Source organism: Leptonotus elevatus, chromosome 9, assembly GCF_054856555.1.
Source record: "Leptonotus elevatus isolate MCC_2025b chromosome 9, RoL_Lele_1.0, whole genome shotgun sequence".
In the NCBI taxonomy this organism is placed as follows: Eukaryota; Metazoa; Chordata; class Actinopteri; order Syngnathiformes; family Syngnathidae; genus Leptonotus; species Leptonotus elevatus.
Genome location: NC_141247.1, coordinates 22,030,398 through 22,042,354, shown reverse-complemented (window position 1 = coordinate 22,042,354; position 11,957 = coordinate 22,030,398). Strand labels below are relative to the sequence as shown.

General features: G+C 39.6%; 1 protein-coding gene across 3 annotated transcripts in view; it reads left to right on the top strand.

The window, feature by feature from the left end:
- The first annotated feature begins 1,247 nt into the window (after positions 1 to 1,247).
- The window catches only part of fstl5 (follistatin-like 5), a 95,865-nt gene continuing 85,155 nt past the window's right edge, over positions 1,248 to 11,957 (top strand). The window contains exons 1-2 of one of the 3 annotated variants that reach the window (XM_086084543.1): positions 1,248 to 1,316; positions 8,398 to 8,802. The gene's annotated coding sequence lies outside the window, so the exon portion shown is untranslated. Of the gene's footprint in view, positions 1,317 to 4,865; positions 4,989 to 8,397; positions 8,803 to 11,957 lie in introns of those variants that run through there. The other 2 variants (XM_086084544.1, XM_086084542.1) reach the window with 2 other exon arrangements.

The following is an 11,957-nucleotide window of genomic DNA, read 5'->3' as shown; positions in this document are numbered from 1 at the left end:
AATCGGCGAAGGATCAAGAATTGGAATTGTTTCACGCTCCCGTGAGGCGGGACCTTCCGGTCTCGGGGAGGAAGTAGCGTAGAACGCGCCAGCAGCTGTTCTTCGATGCCCAAACGCAGCCTCGGCGATTAATTAAAAACACGACTGTCTGTCATGAAACTTTTCATTATCAGTTTTCCTTCTGCTGGGAGAACAAGCTTTCATACAACAGATCTCCTAAGATGTCTTGTTGTTTAAGGATTAGGTGAATTCAAAACAACAAAACAGCCTTTAATTAAGCTTTGTTTTGACATCAACTCACCTCGGAGGAACTTGTATGTATACTCTATCCAACATCGCATCTTCTTGCAAGAATCAACCTTTTGGGGTTAATTACAAATCATATAGAAAACCACAACACCACCGTGTAAGTCTAAAGAGATGTGAAGGACGATACAACTAACATGCTCACACTTGTAACACATTCAATCCCAAAAACGTATAAATATGTTTTTAATACTTTGTCATGCACTCCCAAAAACATCTTCTTTTTTTATGCTAAAGCATACAGAAGGCATTGTTGCAGCTTCTGACCTGAAGAGGACGCTTAAAGGCATACTTGACTCATTGAGCCATCTTCAGTAGTAAAAAGTTAATATTTTGACCAGAATGAATTTGATAACTTGCCAGCAAATGGGATTTTTTTTCCCCATTTGCTGTTGACTGAAGATGACAAATAACAAATAATAAACAAATAATTTTAACTATTTCTATTAGTTTAACTTTTTTTTTTTTTTTACTTTTGTTAACGAGAGTATGAAAACCTAGAGAAAAAAAATATTGTACATTTCAAACAGGTATACAATTTATGATTAATCGTGAGTTAACTAGTAAAGTCATGCGATTAATTACAATTACTAATATTAATTGCCTGACGCCCCTAATTTTTTATCTTTTCTTTTTTTAAATCTTTTTTTTTTAATAAAAGAGTATTAAAAATTAGGGGCGTCAGGTGATGAAATATTTTTGAATTGTAATTAATCACATGACTTCACTAGTTAACTCTCGATTAATCACACATTTTCTATCTGTTCTAAATGTACAATAAAAACATTTTCTAGGTTCTCTTACTCTTGTTAACAAAAGTAGAAAAAAAACATTAAACTAATAGAAATAGTTCAAATGAATTTGTGGCAGTGAATGAGTTCAACCTGGCTTTCTTTGTGCTTTGAGGCATTTTTTCCCCATAAAGCACTGGCTCAATTCAATGTAGAGCCAGGCTAGATGTGGGGCGTCTGATCCCGTGTATTAGAAGTAGGAAGAAAGACATTTTTCCGGTAAGAGGATGTACTTTCTTCTAATGTGATGATAAAAACCTTGACATTTTCAAATACCAACCAAAAAGATTGGATGCATTAGGTGAGGTGCTGAACGGTTGGTTTTATTGCTCCAAATGTTGTCTTATTGAACCAAATGCTAGGATGTAAAGGGAAAAAATGACACACTGTCAACAATCTTTGATGCTTTATGCAGATTCTGCTTTTATCTGGGCTAGTTTTGATCTTTGAGATTCAACTGGACCATGGTTTATTTTTTGGGTATTACCGTTTAAAATATAGAAAATAGATCCAACATTTTTTTTTATCAATGTGAAACTAATTAAGATCAGCAGCCCATGATAAAAGATTTAGTTCCATCTGTGTAGCAGTTAATTACAGCATAGAAGTCCTGCGTGTTGTTAATTAACTCAGAAAAAGGCTGACATTTTACGTCTTTGTCACATGATTGTAATTTCTACGCGTTTCACACATTTAATCAGATTATTCTTGTTTGTGCGGGTGAAAACAATGTGAGGTGACAGGCTGGGAATCTGATAGATGAGGTAAAATGCGGAAAGGCGAGAAACTGTTATGCTGTCAAATGTTCCTCCAGTGGGATGAAATGCTTGTAGCGCTTGCAGGCATGCCACATTTTTGAAGAAAAAAAAAATCTGAATAGAACACGCAGCATACATCCAGTTTTTGGAGCTTCGGCATTTTTGAATGAGATGTGTTGCATATTGCCTGGTAAAAGCAAAAATGCAGTCTTATGTCCCACCTACACCTAAATCTTACCACTCTTGTACCCCAACCACTCAAACCCCTAATCACACTCTGGTCCTGCCCACAAGTTTTAGAGCTATTGGCAGTATCATGCTATAAAAGATAATATACTACTCTGAAGCCTACGATGGTTTGTCACTGGGGGTTTTCTAGCCTTAAATGTTCGTTTTTTGTTACACTTTAAAGATGATTTTCCAGTTTGGGAATAATGGGAACCTATCAGTACAGCAATGGGAATCCTAATGTCTCATCCTGACCTCCATCATCAAGACATTTCTTCCCTGTCACGCTTCTAAATGTCAATATTTACACAACGGTCTCTGAAAACAACATTAGCGCAGCCTCCGCTAGCCCACCGGGGATGCTAATCCAAACCGGACGAGGCTTGTCATCACACAGTCGTTTGCTATGAAAGATAACCCTCGCCCTCAGCCCCCCCACTGAGGCCAAGTCCGTGCTGAAGCTGCCATGTTCGTTTGCTTTGCATAATGAGATCTGATGGCAATATGGACAGAATGCAGGCATGCATATCAATGCCGGTTGGAAAGGTCCGCAGAGACGCCTCTCCAGTGCCGGGGATTATCCCGATGCGATCATCATCATGACCACCAGTTCTCAAAATTGCAAAAATGAACAATATTAGTTAGAAAATTTGATATATAGTTTTTATTTACATTTATATAAATTTTTTGGGATTATATTTTTTATATCCGTTTTTATTTTCACTTTTATTTATTTATTTAGTATTTTTTTTTATTAATTTTTTTAATTTTGGCAGTTTTGGTCCTCCATATGAGCCGACCCTCCACCTCTAAAAATAAACTTAAGCGCCTTTGTTTACATTAGCAGTTGCCCGGCGCGATTGCAAGCTACTAGGCCCATATATATATATATATATACAACTAAAATGTGCAGTTAGCTAGCTAGCTACCTCTAGCTATGTCTACACCCCAAAAATGCATCTTAAAGTCAACATTGGGAGCAGAAATGGCATTGATCTGTCACAAACATCCAATCATTTCCCCAATTTTCATGCTAATGTCCACAACACCTTGATTTATTATCACGTAGTGCCAGCGCTACTGTTAGCATAGCTTGTTAAGTTTTCACCCCCTGCTGACTTTTTTAATAACTCATAGTTACCACGTCTTTTCACGTCAAAGCAAAGTTTCTCTTTGGGGTTGTTTCTCTCCCGCTGCGACCAGTCCAAGTACACCCCCTTTGGGAAGCACCGTATGTATGACTAAGCGCACTTCACAAGGTTACAACGCTCGTTTATCCAACACGTTGGATCAGCGTTGATGTGCGTTGCTCTTTTGTCCTTCTGTTAGAAGCGTTTGATCGCAGTCAGGGGGGAGCGCAGATGTTCACGTTTAATCACAGCAAAGTTCAATCAAAAAAATAGTCATTCTTTAGTGTGTGCAAGCCTACACTGAACTTTACCTGTATCAAAATCGTACCTTGATACCCTAACTCTGGAAGACTGAAACTTATTCTAAAACAGTTTTTGAAACCTCATTAGGAATTATTGAAGCTCTATTTTTTTTTTTTTTTACTGTAACTGGCTTGAAATCCCAATTTGAACTCCTAACCTTTGTTTGAAACACTAGACATGTTTTGAATCTCTTTGAAATCCTATCCCTGGATCATAACCCGAACCTGAAACCATACCACAGGTTTATAGCCTTAATTGAAACCTTAACCCTTGTTTGACACCCTAACCCTGTTTTGAAACTTTTCTTTGAAACCTTATTTCTGAATGATTGAAACACCACCCTTATTTGAAACCCAGATTAAAGACCCTAATTTAAAACCCTATCCCTGTTTTGGAAACCATTACTCTGGAATAAAACCCTAACCAGACACCATAACTCCGAATTTAAACCCATGCTGCAACTCTGGAGAATCAAAACCCTAATATGAAGCCCAAATCATTGCTTAAAACCATAATCCATGCTTGAAACCCAGTTTAAAATCCTTAATCTAGGTTTCAAAACACAAGATAAAACCTGAACCCTACCTTGAAACCCTAAATTGGCTCAAAAATGTAATTTAAAAGCGTAATCCTTTGATAAAACCGTAACTCTAGAGTTACACCCCAACCTGAAACCCTAACTTTGATTGAAACTCTGCTTTGAAACCAAAACCCCTGCTTGAAATGCTAATCCTTGCTACCTCAGGCTCAAAACCGTAATTTTTGTAAATTTTGCCTCCCACGTTAAGTGAAAAGCAGCGTGTTTCATTGTAGCCGGTTGCATTTTTGGTACTTTGTGGCATTAGCGTAGTGGTGCTTGATACGAGGGCGTAGACAAAAGCTTTCAGTTAAATGGCTGCTGCATTATGGATGCCCTGGTGAGTTATTCCATTAGTGCCGACTTTTCGCTGGTCCACTGGAGAAGGAAACGCTCCCAAATGCAAAACACTCAGCCGCGTTGGAACATGCCAGTGGAGAAAACCAAATGTACTAAGTATATTTAGAAAGACAGCAAAAAGCCGAGGTCTTGCGTGACAACAGTTGAAACCCCAACCTTGACTTGAAACACTACTTTGATACCGTAATCCTGTCTTCAAACCCCAATTTGAAATGCCAACCTTGTTTTGACACTCTAATTTGTTTACTTTGCAACCATAACTGTAACAAACTCATAAAATACTCTCTTTATTAATGTGACAAGCTTTTAGATTTCTAATTCTCAATATTCTGTTCCCTCCATGCTTTAATTTTCGAGTCGTAATTTTTACGTTATGTGCTTTTATTTTGGCGCATTTCCGGCAGTCTAGGAAGTGCTATCCATTAGCGCTGTCTTTACACCTAACTGAAAGCGGCTAACAAGAAAAAAGAAAAAAGAAAAAGGGTCCGTGATTCAACTTGTTGCTGTCTAAGCACCTAGCTGGGATGTGGACAAGGTATTTGTGTTGTTTTATTTGTTTAATTGTGATATTTCATAACGTGAATTAATGAAAAGGATTTTTTTGGTATGTTATTTTCCATTGAAGTTAAGCTAATGATAGCTTCTCATTAGTGGTTAATTAATGCTTGCTAGCTTTCTGCTTTGGATAACTTGTTCACATGTATGACTAAAAGTTGTGTTGAAGGTATACTTGACAATTTTTAAGGACTTTCATGTATGATTATTATTTGTGGTATAGCTCTTATGATGTGTCAAATGAAAAAAGGAAGGAATAAAAAAAACTCCATGGAACACCAGTACGCTTCACCATTGTCTGGCTCAGTTTGCTATAATAACTTTGAAACCCTAATCTTGATTTGAAACCCTAACCCAGGTTTAAAATCATAGCCCTGTTCTGAATCCACTAAACAATGCTGGGTTGTTGTCCTAACCCACTCACTGCGTATCTGTGGATTTTAAGATGTGATTACTTTTTCCCAAGGTTGAGTTAATTATTTAGATTTTGAGGCTGGGTGAAATTTTCAACCCAATGCACTGGGTATAAATAAACCAAACATTGGCTCGGACCCAGTGCTGGTTTAGCTCTTCCACCCAGATTAGATTACTTTTGACCCAGCAGTTTAAAGAGTGTAGTCTGAAACCAGAACCGTGTCTTGAAACACAACTGTGGATTAAAACCCTAATAAAAGGTGACATGTAGACCTGCTCGCCGAGAAATCTTCACCACACACACACACGCACGCACGCGCGCACACGCACACAAAATGTCAGCGTCAATTTTGCATAACATCTCCTTCAATTAGCATGCGGCACATTAACGCTTCACTTGATGTACTAGCGGCGCGCGACATGTACTTGCCGCTGGTTTATAAGCCCAGATGCCACCGCGTCATCTTCTACACGCGTGCAGGGAATGTCAACGGGGGCTTCCTTCTCCTCCTTTTCCTCCTCCTCCGTATTTGTCCTCCATAACTTGCATTCATTTGCATTTGACTGTGAGGAAGCCCATTGAACAGTGATTTGTCTGTTCAAATGGGAAGAGAAAAACAATCAGTAGCTTGTTTTGTCCGCAGGTAAGGAGTGGTTGTTTGGACTTTATTTATTAACAACAACTTTTTTTCTGGAAAAAAAAATGAATAGATGCTTTTTTTTTTGTGTGACCCGGTATACCGGTCCACGGACTGGTGGTTGGGGAACACTGATCTAGATTGCGTGAAAGAAATTCAAATTTAGTGCTATAGTGGGGTAAGTCCAACCATCTGTCAAATCTAGCAACATTTCATGAAAGATGCTAACTAACATTTTATCAGATGCAATGGCACCCAAGCTAAAGCACTACTGGCTTTCTGAAACTGCTAGTGATCTCTGAACCTCACTTTTTGGGACGTTGGCCCATTGTTTCACTGATGGATCAGGAAAAATGTTGAGTACAATAATGGGCTGTCATCTAGATGTCAAAATTTGAACTAAACCTTGATTTTGACCAGTATTCATCTAAAAAGGAATAAGCGCTCTTAAAACTGCTGGGTCAAAAGTAATCCAATTTTGGTGAAATGTCGAAAATGGGCTACAAGGGGCCGAGCCAATGCGCATTGGATCAAAATTCTGGATATAGGCTATCCCGCGATATCCACCCTGACCAGTATTTGCACCCCAATCCCCGTGTCCCAAATTTAGCAGTGTTACCAAACCTATTCAGCCATCTGCCACCGCCAACATTTTCTAAGAATGTTATGTTAAATTGACTTCAACTTCACTACACAATTACGAAATGGCAGCCAGCTTCAGCTCTACAACCCGCCCAAATTCAACCTTCAACCCAATCTGCTGGGTCAAAATAATTAACCCAACCTTGGGTGAAACCACACCCGTCGCCATGGGCGGGCCATAGGGGTCCGTGCCCACCCATCAAGATGATTGTGCCCCCCAATTTGAGGCATGGATATCTAAAAATAAACTTTTTTGTAATTATATTTTTCGTAGTAGATAATTTTGTATTTTAAAATACTGTTGAGTTGTTTATCGCTAAGACATTAAAAATATTGTAACGAACTAAGTCTGTTGTGTGCTCCGGTGTTGCCCATTATGTTTCGCACTCTTATGTCCGAGTGTCAGTAAACGCAACACAGGTCTCGCGGTGGAGGAGCTACATTACGTTTTTGTTGTTGGCTGCTTGTGTTCATTGTTGCTACTGCTCGCTGGAATATTCTTGTTTTCGACGTCGGCTACGGCCAACACTAGCCGTTTGTTCAAGACAAATAAAAAGGGTGACATTCCCCAACAACGTAAGGAGTTCCGAGGACGCTTGTGCACATACCAGCGTATGGCAAGTGAGGAAGGACATACTACACATGACATTAGTGTCGGCAACTACTTAAAAAATGAAACCACGGGAGACACACATCATTTGGGCATCTAAAATGAGGTTGGATTTTGCTTTCCTCTTTTCTTTTTAATTCTGCTGCAGACACAGTTCAAACAGGTGGCCCGTTTGAAGTGATATGTCAGCGCATCCGCGCCATATTGAATGTGGCAATAGTATTCGACATTAAATCGGCAAATAATCAGTAACATTGAGTTAGAATGGGATAATATAAACAAAGGTAACGGTTCCTTATGAATCAGATGATTTGTGGCTTGATGATACACCTCCAAGGAGAAACTGAACGAGGCATCTTTGCGAATAGCTTCAATTTGCCTCATTCAATATGGCTGCGGCGTCAACGTACTCACGACGTACTGTATGTGTATGTACTCTAAATGCTGTGTATGATAATACTGGTCAGCGAGCGCCATTCAATGTATGGATGCACGGCAGTGCTACGTGAATTTATCCAAATATATGGGGCAAGTTAATGCTGTCTGTAGGGTATTCATAATAACCCCCCCCCCCCCCCAATGAATTTCATGTGCCCCCTTAAGCCTAAACTCTGGCTACGGGCCTGGGTAAAAATAACCCAAATTTTTTTTTTTACTTGTTTCAACGAGGTGGTTTCAAGAAAGAGAGAGAGACTGCAGTGTCAAAGGTGACTCAAATTAGGTGAAATAGCTAACCCAATGCTGGGTCCATAAGGGACTGAGCCCTTCACATATTATTGATGATTTGACCCAACATGCCCAAATGTAATCTTCCATCGACTCTGTCGGTCAAAATAATTAACCCAACCTTGGGTAAACGTAACCCAACCTGCTCAAAACCCACAGCTACTACCTAGTGATTGGGTTATACAAACAACCTTTTTTTCCCCTTCTTTTTTATTTAAGTGTGAGCTTACTCTTGTTGTCAGTGCCTGAATTTGTGGCCACAATTTAGTATTTTGTGTACACTTCACATCATTTTTGTGGCTACAATCGAATTGATTTCAAGTCATGTTTAATCCAACCGTTTCATTCCTCTCTCGCAGCATTCCTGCTCAAGGACAGTTAGCCAGATCGGCTTGCGTCGCCTACTTCTGATTGGCTACCCGGTTCCCCTCTTCCCTCCCTCCCCCACCCCTCGTGACTCGGTGCAAATCCCGCCGGTGGGGGTGTGCACGCGAGTGGAGGTGAGCTCGGCGTCTCCCAGCTCGCTGGCGCACATGCGAGCGGCGCGCGGCCGAGGTAAGATCGCACACATCCGCGCTGCTTCTAATCTCGTGTGGGAGCTGTCCAGCCCGCTAGCACGCTGCACGGAGCTCCGTTGTTACACTCGTATCGTTACTGGGAATTACCTTTTGGATTGTTGGAAGTGCTCACTTGCACTTCTGTTTTTTATTTTGCGTGTGTGGATTATTTCTTTTTCTGAATTCTCCACGCGTGGACACAAACAGGTAAAGATGTTTTTTTTCATTCTTTTTATTTGACTTGTTTGCAGTCCTCTATGCTTAGAAGTAAGTTTGATCTGTTTTTGAATCCAAATAATCTGATGCGTGTGATACATGTGGAACCTCTGCCTTCATTTATCAAGCAAATACTTTGTGCGTGTCTGTATGTGTGAGGGTGGGGGGTGGGTGGCGGCTATAATCCTTGAGTGACACCGTTTTGCCGCACAGGAATTAAGACTTTTGTTTTGATCTTGTTTTTTTAGGGCAATATGTCTGCCGGGTGTGTTTGTGTCAGCATGTAAGTGCATGTGTGTGTTTTACGGGGTCACTTGATTGTTTTGATGATGTCATATGGTGCCACGTTTCCGGAGTGTTTTTGTCATTGCAGCAGATGGTAGTTGTGTGTGCGTGTGTGTGTGTGTGTGTGTAGTTTAAAGCAGATTAACTTCTCATGGACAAAAACATACGCCCTATGGGAGTCCTACCAGGGTCATAATGAATTACATACAGTGGTACCTTGAGATTGGAGATTGGTTCCGTGATTATGCTCATAACTTGAAACATTCAGCTCTCAAATCATCTTTCACCGCTGAAATGAATGGAAATAGCCTACCATTAATTCTGTTCCAGTCTCCGAAACGACAAAAAAGTTAGCAATTACAAAAAAAATAGCACTCTTTGATATTGTACTTTATATTTACAAGTTGATTCATGTTCCAAATAGTAATTGCTCTGAATTTGAAAACAAAAATGTACTGTCACCAACGTCCAACATGAGCAACTAATGCCATCTAGTGGCAGAAAATTACCTCAACACAAATCTATGACTTCACACTCTTTTTGACTTCAGTATACCTTGTTATATAAAAAAACTATAAAATTACTGTTTCAATGATTTAATAGATACAACCACATTTGTATTTGGTGACCATATTTGCCCACTTTTATGTTAATTAGCAAGAGTATGAAAAATGTGAGAATGATTTCATTGTACATTTAGCACAGCTATAACGTGCGATTAATTTGCGATTAATCACAAAGTAACTGGAAAAGATGCAATTAATTACAATTTAAAATTATAATCAACTGACAGCACTAATATATAAAGAGTGTATGTGCGTATGTATGTATATATGTGTGCATGTGCGTGTATATGTAATAATACATGTGCAATAGATGAGCTTTAAATTGCATTAAATACAGCATTCAATTAGATTTTCTGATACCTGCAGAATCCCTGATCATATTATTCCAAGTCATTGTAACACAATGTACAGTAACATTAACACAGGGCCTAAATATAGTTAAATACAACTGAACTGTGCTGGCAGTATTGATTTCAAGTACCACAAGAGTAAACCCGAGTACCACTAGTGGTACTAGTACTACTCTGAGAATCACTGTTAGAGAGAAAACACATTTAGCGCCTGCTACTTGGCAACTTTGTAAATCACGCCCTTTTGTTGAATTTCCACACACACCTGGCATTTGATGGTGCATGTTTTTGCAGCAGCGAGTAGCAATTGATGAACCTCATTTAGTCTCTCTCTTGCATCTGCCAAAAAACAACAAATAAGAGCCCCGACATGGAGCAGGAGTTCAGCCATCCTTGACTTGAAAAACAAGCCTTGTTCGGCCGTCTCTATTAAACAAGTTTTTGGAAATAACAAGTTTGAGTTTCATCTCGGAGTGGAGTGAGGGAGGTCACGCTTCAGTAATTCGTTTGAAGACAAAAAGCCTCAGACTAGGATTGATCCTCTAAACAAGAACGAGGAGGAAATACGACCTTAGAACGTAACAGCGCAAGACAGACGCTTGTAACGAGCGCACAGTAAACATGCGAAAGAGCAACAACACTTCGTTCTGTTTTCTTTGTTTGCCTCCGGAAGCAAATTGATGAGACGTTGCATTTAAGGTTGTGCATTTCTTTCCACAATTTAAAACAACTCACACAAGCTATAGTCAAGTTAAAATTCTCCTTTACAGTAATATGTTCTGTGCGTGCCCACTAGTCTAAACATGGCATTCTGATTAATCGTGTGTTCACTAAATACACCCGTTTTTATTTGGGGTGTCAGGCGATAATTTTTTAAAATCGTAATTAATCGCATACTCTATACTCATACTCTTGTTAACATAAAAATTGGGGGAAAAATGTTAAACTAATAGAAATATGGCTGCATCTATTTAGAAATATTTACATATACTTTTAAAATATACTTTAAAATCTCACGTACCCCCTGGAGTGCCTTCACATACCACCAGAGAGGGGTACACGTACCCCCATTTGAGAACCACTGCTAGAGTAATCAGCAGTCGAACATGGGTTGGCTTCACCAAAAACACCTGTTTTGGGCCAAAAAGTGGAGAAAACAAGCTTTTAATGAGAAGAAAGGTCAAACAGAACAGTGATTGATACTAATATTTATTTTTTTTAATTTTTTTTTTATTTCCATTTTGATACTAAAGCTATAAAACAAAAGCAGAACTGAAAAATAAATTGTATAATAATAATTTATAGATAATTAAGAGCGACGCAGATTCACTGTATGACTAGAGTTGAATGTCTAATGCTTTTTACATGACACACACTTTACACTACACACCGCGACACATTCGCTGTTCCATGTACACACTGCGAGTGTGAGCTGCCTAAACTTGTCCATTTTGCAACATGTTGGCATTTGTCTTCTCTCCCTCGTTTTCCATGTGACAAACTGACATTCTGTCCTCGTCTCACTGCCATCGTCAGGGATCTGTTAGTCATTTACTCAACTGAATCTCCCAGCCAAGCTCGGAGAGACCCTGTTGCACCCCTATCAGTTGCTTGGATGGCAGCGTCCAGGGCAGTGTAACAACACGGCAAAAACAGAACCCTGACAAGCACGTGAAAAAGATAAATAACTGAGAGGCAATGGACTGCGCTTTTGAGAGATTCCGTCCAATTAATATAATATTTACATGCTAATCATCCAATTAAAGGTGTTTGATGCTCTGCTGGTGAGCACAGTGTCCAGGTAAAAGGTCTGCAGGGACGATTCTTCCAGCAAATAGGTGTGTAAACACAACTCTGCGGGCCTATTAAAAAGTGCACAAAGTTGCACCGCTGGAGTCGTTTCAGCTGTAATGAGTGCGCCGTTCCCCCCCTTGCGTGCGTGTGT